A 6,519-nucleotide genomic window follows, 5' to 3' on the forward strand; every position below is an offset into this window, starting at 1 on the left:
GAAATAAAGAAATAGCCAGTTACTTGTACCATGAATGCAAAAAACTGCTTGGAGCTGGCAATACAGCGGTAGGCAAAATTGATGTGGTCCCTGCCTTTTGGGAGTTTACAGTCAGGTTAGGAGACCAACATGAAATAAACAAACATAGAAATAACTATATAGAAGTGACCTTATTTTCTTCCGTCTAATTGTACGTTTGTAAACTACGTTGTGCTAACTTGTATCTGTTCTTTATCCAAATAGTAATTGACTACTATTGTCCCATTTGTAATTATGTGGAAGTTTTCAGAATTGTAAATATATGCTTGTGGATTGAAACTTGGTTAGACTATTACTTTCCCAGATACGTTAAAGCTAGTGATCTTTTTACTCATTCATTCATTCATTCAATAATTCTGACCTTGCTCACTCAGTTTAGCCAGCTCAAATGGTTGTGAAGATTACTAACAGTGTATGTATGCCATCTGCTGATGGCAGGTATCTGCTCCTACCAGAAATTAGAAATTAGAGACAGGAGAAGATCGTGTAAGAGTAGGACGCGGAGATCACCTTCCTCCCCACGGATACCTCAGAGATACATCTACACGTTGAACTGCTCCTATAGAACACCCACTGAACGCTGGCATAAGACCTCAGACCTCCCAAAAGGCAAGGAACTCCCCCAGGTACCTGGGTAGGGCAAAAGAAAAAAGAAAAAAACAGAGACAAAAGAATAGGGATGGGACCTGCCCAGTCGGAGGGAGCTGTGAAGGAGGAAAGGTTTCCACACGCTAGAAGCCCCTTCGAGGGCAGAGACTGCAGGTGGCGGAGGGGGGAAGCTTCAGAGCCCTGGAGGAGAGCACAGCAACAGGGGTGCGGAGGGCAAAACGGAGAGATTCCCACACAGAGGATAGGTGCCGACCAGCACTCGCCAGCCCGATAGGCTTGTCTGCTCACCCGCCAGGACAGGCGTGGGCTAGTAGCTGAGGCTTGGGCTTCGGAGCTTACACCCCAGGGAGAGCACTGGGGTTGGTGGCGTGAACACAGCCTGAAGGGGTTAGTGCGCCAAGGCTAGCCGGGAGGGAGTCCGGGAAAAGTCTGCAGCAGCCAAAGAGACAAGAGGCTTATCCTTGCCTCTTTGTTTCCTGGTGCGCTACAAGAGGGGATTAAGAGCACCGCTTAGAGGAGCTCCAGAGACGGGCGCAAGCCGCGACTATCAGCGCGGACCCCAGAGACGGGCATTAGACGCTAAAGCTTCTGCTGCAGCCACCAAGAAGCCCGTGTGCGAGCACAGGTCACTATCCCCACCTACCCTCCCGGGAGCTTCTGCAGCCCGCCACTGCCAGGGTCCCGTGATCCAGGGACAATTTCCCCTGGAGAATGCACGACGCGTCTCCGGCTGGTGCAACGTCATGCCGGCCTCTGCCGCTGCAGGCTCGCCCCGCATCCGTACCCCTCTGTCCCTGCAGCTTGAGTGAGCCAGATCCCCCGAATCAGCGGCTCCATTAACCCCGTCCTGTCTGAGTGAAGAACAGATGCCCTCAGGCGATCTACACGCAGAGGCGGGGCCAAATCCAAAGCTGAGCCCTGGGTGCTGTGTGAACAAAGAAGAGAAAGGGAAATTTCTCGCAGCAGCCTCAGAAGCAGCAGATTAAAGCTCCACAATCAACTTGATGTACCCTGCGTCTGTGGAATACCTGAATAGACAACGAATCATTCCAAATTGAGGAGGTGGACTTTGGGAGCAAGATAGATTATTTTTTTCCCTTTTCCTCTTTTTGTGAGTGTGTATGTGTATGCTTCTGTGTGAGATTCTGTCTGTATAGCTTTGCTTTCACCATCTGTCCTAGGTGCAAAGTAACGTGAGGAAACCGTTGTAATGTAGCATTGCTAGTGGAATTTTAGCCTTATTCAAAGAGACCAAAGAGTTTCCAAAGCCGATTCAACCTAATGTGTGAAGATTCTGAGACGTAGCATGCGTCAGACTCCCCCATGGCCTTCGGAGAGCAGCTCGTAGGATGCACATTTTACACATCCTTCACTGTCGGCGATGCTACCGTGCTCACTGAGGTGAGTGCAGGTTTCAAGTGCCTCTTGTTAATATGCCTGGTTGTGCCCTTAAGGGTGCCCGGCGCACTTGACTTCCATTAGATCATCCACCTAAGGAGAGGGCTCGGCACGTAGAATTCCCTGCAGTCCCCAGGAAGCAAGCCCTACTCTCTGTGTAAGAGAGACAGGTCTCCCCAGGTAACACTAAAGACTCAGCCTTTCAAATGATTCCACCAGTGGTCACCGTTCCCAATGAAAGCTGCCCTCAGCAAAACTCTGAGCAACGCCAGGGCTCCACAGAGAGTGGCAATTTCTCCTTCTGTAACATTACCTTTTTCTCACCCACCAGGAAGCAAGGCTCCTCCCATGGCATTGCAAACAGGCTTTCTGCCTCAGGAAGAAAAGTCCTTCTCCTTTGCAGCTGGAATGCTTTTTCCCGTCATTCTCAGTTAACTTCCACAGGGAGGAGGGTGTTCAGCTTAAGCTATAAAACCAGCAGCGACCAAAGCCCTATACCTGAAGCTCTCCTTGCTTGAGGCCAAGCACGAAGTCCCTCTCCACTGAGGTCGTTGTCTTCTCAACCATCCTCCTTCTGGCTAGGAAATCTCACATGTATTTTACCAGTTGGATACATGTGCAAACGAAAGGAATTCGCCTCTACTAACCCTAGGAAAGTAAACTGAGCACTTCTCGTCTTTCGGCTGAAGGCGAAGTGTATTTCAGAGCTCTGCAACTTTTCACCCACCCACCCAGCTTCCTCTGGTGGGGACTCCATGACAGAGACAGTACACCGTGAGCGAAATCCTGTTCGTCTCCATGTGACAGGACAACAATGTTTACTGCTCCGGAAACGGGCCTTTTTACATAGAGGAAACACTGTCTAGCCAACTCAGGCTTGCACCTCCTACCTGAAGGCAGCTATAAACTAACGAGAGGAGACCGTTGTAGTGCCGGCTTGCCGGGCGAATAGTAGCCTGTGTTATTGTGACTGAGGAGTCTCACATGCCGAATCAATACAGTGTGTGAAATTTCTAAAAGCGAGCACACCTCCGAATCACCCATGACCTAAGGAGAGCAGCTCGCAGGATACAAATTTCACACAGTGGTTGCTTCTACCGGGTACACGGAGATGAGTGCAGTTTTCAAGTGGCTCTTCACATCTTGCTTGGACTGTCGAGTTAACAGAGCTCCCCAGGTACTTGACTTCCACATGTTCATCCCCCAAAGGACAGAGTGCTGCTCCCTAGACTTTCTCTGCAATAGAGTGTATGCAAGCCGGAATTGTAGCCTTATTCCAAAGTGACCCAAGAGTTTCAAAAGCCAAATCGATACAATGTGTGAAATTCCTGAAATCTCGCTTGCATCAGACTCACCCTTGGCCTCCGGAGTGCAGTTCGTAGGATACTCATTTCACAGTCTTCACTCTAGACGCTTCTACCTTTTACGCTGAGACAGTGCTGCTTCTTATCTTGCCTCGTTGTCCCTTTAACAGTGCTCCCTTTGCACTTGATCCTCCACCTAAGGCGATGGCTCTGCCCCTAGACTTTCTCTGCAGTATCCAGTGAGCAAGTCCTACTCTCCATGTACGAGAGACAGGTCTAACCAGGCAACATTAAACTTGGCCCTTGCAAATGCTTCCACCAAATGGTCAACGTTCACGATGAAATCTACCCTCGGCAAAGCTCCTCTGAGCATCACCAGGATTCCACGAACAGTGTGAATTTCTCCTTTTGTAATATTATCTTTTTCTCAGCCCTCTGGAAGAGAAGGCCCTTCATATAGCGTTGAAGAAAGCGTTTCTGCTTCAGAAAGGAAGGTACTTCTTTGTGGCAGGTTGAAGGTTTTTTCCCTACCATTCTCAGTTAAATACCACCGGGAGGAGGGTCTTCAGGTTAGGCCCTAGAAGCAGCAGCGACCAAAGCCCTATGCCTGCAGCTTTCCTAGCGTGATCCAAGCACGATAGTCCATCTCCACAGAGGTTGGTGTCTTCTCAACCGTCCTTATTTTGGCTTGAAAACGCACATGTGTTTTACCAGTAGGACACCAGCCTTTCAAAAAAAGTAAAATGCATTTGCCTGTAGTTACCCTCGGAAACTAAGCTGAGTGCTGTTTGTCATTCGGCTGAAATGAAGAGTATTGCAGAACTCTACAACCATTCTCACACACTGCTCCCTCTGTGGATGACTCTTTGACAGAGACAGCACACAGTGCCCGTATTTCCCTTCTTCTCAATTTGAAAAGACAAAAATGTTTTCTGGTTGGAATACAGATCTTTTAAGGCAGTGGAAATGCTTTCTAGCCAACTCACCCTTGCCCCTCTTACAGATACAAACTAACGTGAGGAAACCGTCATTGTGTAGGCCTGCCAGAGGGGTTGTAGCCTTATTTGGAAGTGAGCGAAGAGTTTCAAAAGGTGAATGAATACAATGTGTGAAGTTTCTGAGATCTAGCATGCATCAGACTCACCCGTGGCCTTTGGAGAACAGCTCATAGGATACACATTTCACACAGCCTTCACTCTAGACGATTCTATCGTGTATGCTGAGATGAATGCATTTTTTAAAGTGCTTCTTAATTTGCCCGGTTGTCCCTTTAACAGGGCTCCCCATGCACTTGAATTTCTTTTGATCATCCACCTAAGGAGAGGTATCTGCACCTAGTCTTTCCCTGCAGTACCCAGTAAGCAAGCCCTTCTCTCTGTGTAAGAGACAGGTCTAACCAAGTAACACTAAGGATTCGGCCTTTCAAATACTTCCACTAAACTGTCAACTTTCGCAATGAAAGCTGCCATTGGTAAAACTCCCCTGGGCACTGCTCGGTCTCCATGCACACTGCGATTTTTTCCTTCTGTAACATTACCTTTTTCTCACCCACCTGGAACACAAGGCCCTTCACATAGCATTGCAGAAAGGCTTTCTGCTTCAGAAAGGAAGCTACTTCTCTTTGGCTGGTTGTACGCTTTTTCCTCTCATTCTCAGTTAAATACCACAGGGAGGAGGGTGTTCCGTTTAGGCCATAGAAGTAGCAGATACATGTCTTACACCTACAGCTCTTCTCTCGTTATCCAAGTGCGAAAGTGCGTCTCCACAGAGGTCAGTGTCTTCTCAGCCATCCTCTTTGTGGCTAGGTATACTCACATATGTTTTACCAGTAGGACATCAGCCTTTCATACAAACTTAAAGGCATTTGCCTCTCGTCACACTAGGAAACTAAGCTGAGCCCTTCTCGTCATTCGGCTGAAGACGAAGAGTATTTCAGAACTCTGCAACCATTTTCACACCCTGCTTCCTCTGGTGGTGACTCTTTGACAGAGACAGTACACCATTAATGAAATTCCTTTCGTCTCAGTTTGAGAGGACAAAAATATTTACTGGTCGGAATACGGGCCTTTTAATAGTGGAAATGCTTTCTAGCCAACTCAGGCTTGCATCTCTTACCTGAAGGCAGCTATAAACTAAGCTGAGGAAACTGTTGTAGTGCAGGCTGTCAGACGAATAGTAGCCTGTTTCCGGTGTGACCGAAGAGTTTCACGTGGTGAATCAATACAACGTGTGAAATTTCAGGTATCTATCATGCATCCGACTACCCATGGCTCGCAGGATACAGATTTCACACAGTGGTTGCTTGTACCAGCTACCCTAAGACGAGTGCATTTTTCAAGTGACTCCTCTTATCTTGCTTGGCTGTCCCCTTAACAGGGCTCCCCATGCACTTGACTTCCATTTGATCATCCACCTAAGGAAAGGTCTCTGCACCTAGACTTTCTCTGCTATAGACAGTAAGTAAGCCCTACTTTCCATGGAAGAGAAACAGATCTAACCGGTAACCCAAAGCCTCTTCCTACGAATTGTTTTCACAAACGGTTTCACTTGCCATTTCATACCACCCTTGGCAGTGCTCAGCTGAAGATCACCAGACCTCTAACTGCACTGGGTATTCCATCCTTCCTAATATTATTCTTCACTGAAACGTCCGTGCCTGGCCTTGGTACACATGGGTGTGAAGAAAGGGCCTTGTACATAGGGGAGGAATCTGTTTCTGCTAGGAGAGGTGAAAACTTGTGTCTTAACCATTCTTGGTCAAACACCTTATGGAGAAGCATTTCAACTGTGGCCCATATAAGTCTCGAAAAGACCAGTCCTTCCCCAATGCTTTCATCTCTTGGTCACTGGCGTAAGGTCAGTCTCCCAGTCTTTGGTATGTTCTCCTGTTCCTCCTAGTAGCTTGCAAAAATCCGTATGTTTTACCCCAGTAGGATGCAAGCCTTGGAACAGTCTTAAAGGCATTCATTTCTAGTCACCCTAGGAAATTAACCTAAGTCCGTCTCTTCATTTAGCTGGAGATGCAAGAATATTGCTGAGCTCAGGAACAATTCACGAAGTCCTGCTTCCTTTGGGAATGATTTGTTTTGTTTTGTTTTTTTTACAGAAAAAGTATATCATGCCTGAAATTCCTTTCCTCTCGCTTTCAGAAGACACATAGGATTACTGC

The 6,519-nt window shown here is 47.5% G+C and overlaps 1 long non-coding RNA gene across 1 annotated transcript; it reads left to right on the top strand.

Annotated features, from left to right (window-relative positions):
* The first annotated feature begins 3,292 nt into the window (after window positions 1–3,292).
* LOC141278810 (uncharacterized) lies at window positions 3,293–5,591 on the top strand. The gene is made up of 2 exons (XR_012332115.1): window positions 3,293–4,006; window positions 5,234–5,591. It is a non-coding gene; the product is annotated as an uncharacterized lncRNA (long non-coding RNA).
* The last annotated feature ends 928 nt before the right edge of the window (window positions 5,592–6,519 follow it).

This window comes from Tursiops truncatus, chromosome 5 (assembly GCF_011762595.2).
Source record: "Tursiops truncatus isolate mTurTru1 chromosome 5, mTurTru1.mat.Y, whole genome shotgun sequence".
NCBI classification, from domain to species: domain Eukaryota; kingdom Metazoa; phylum Chordata; class Mammalia; order Artiodactyla; family Delphinidae; genus Tursiops; species Tursiops truncatus.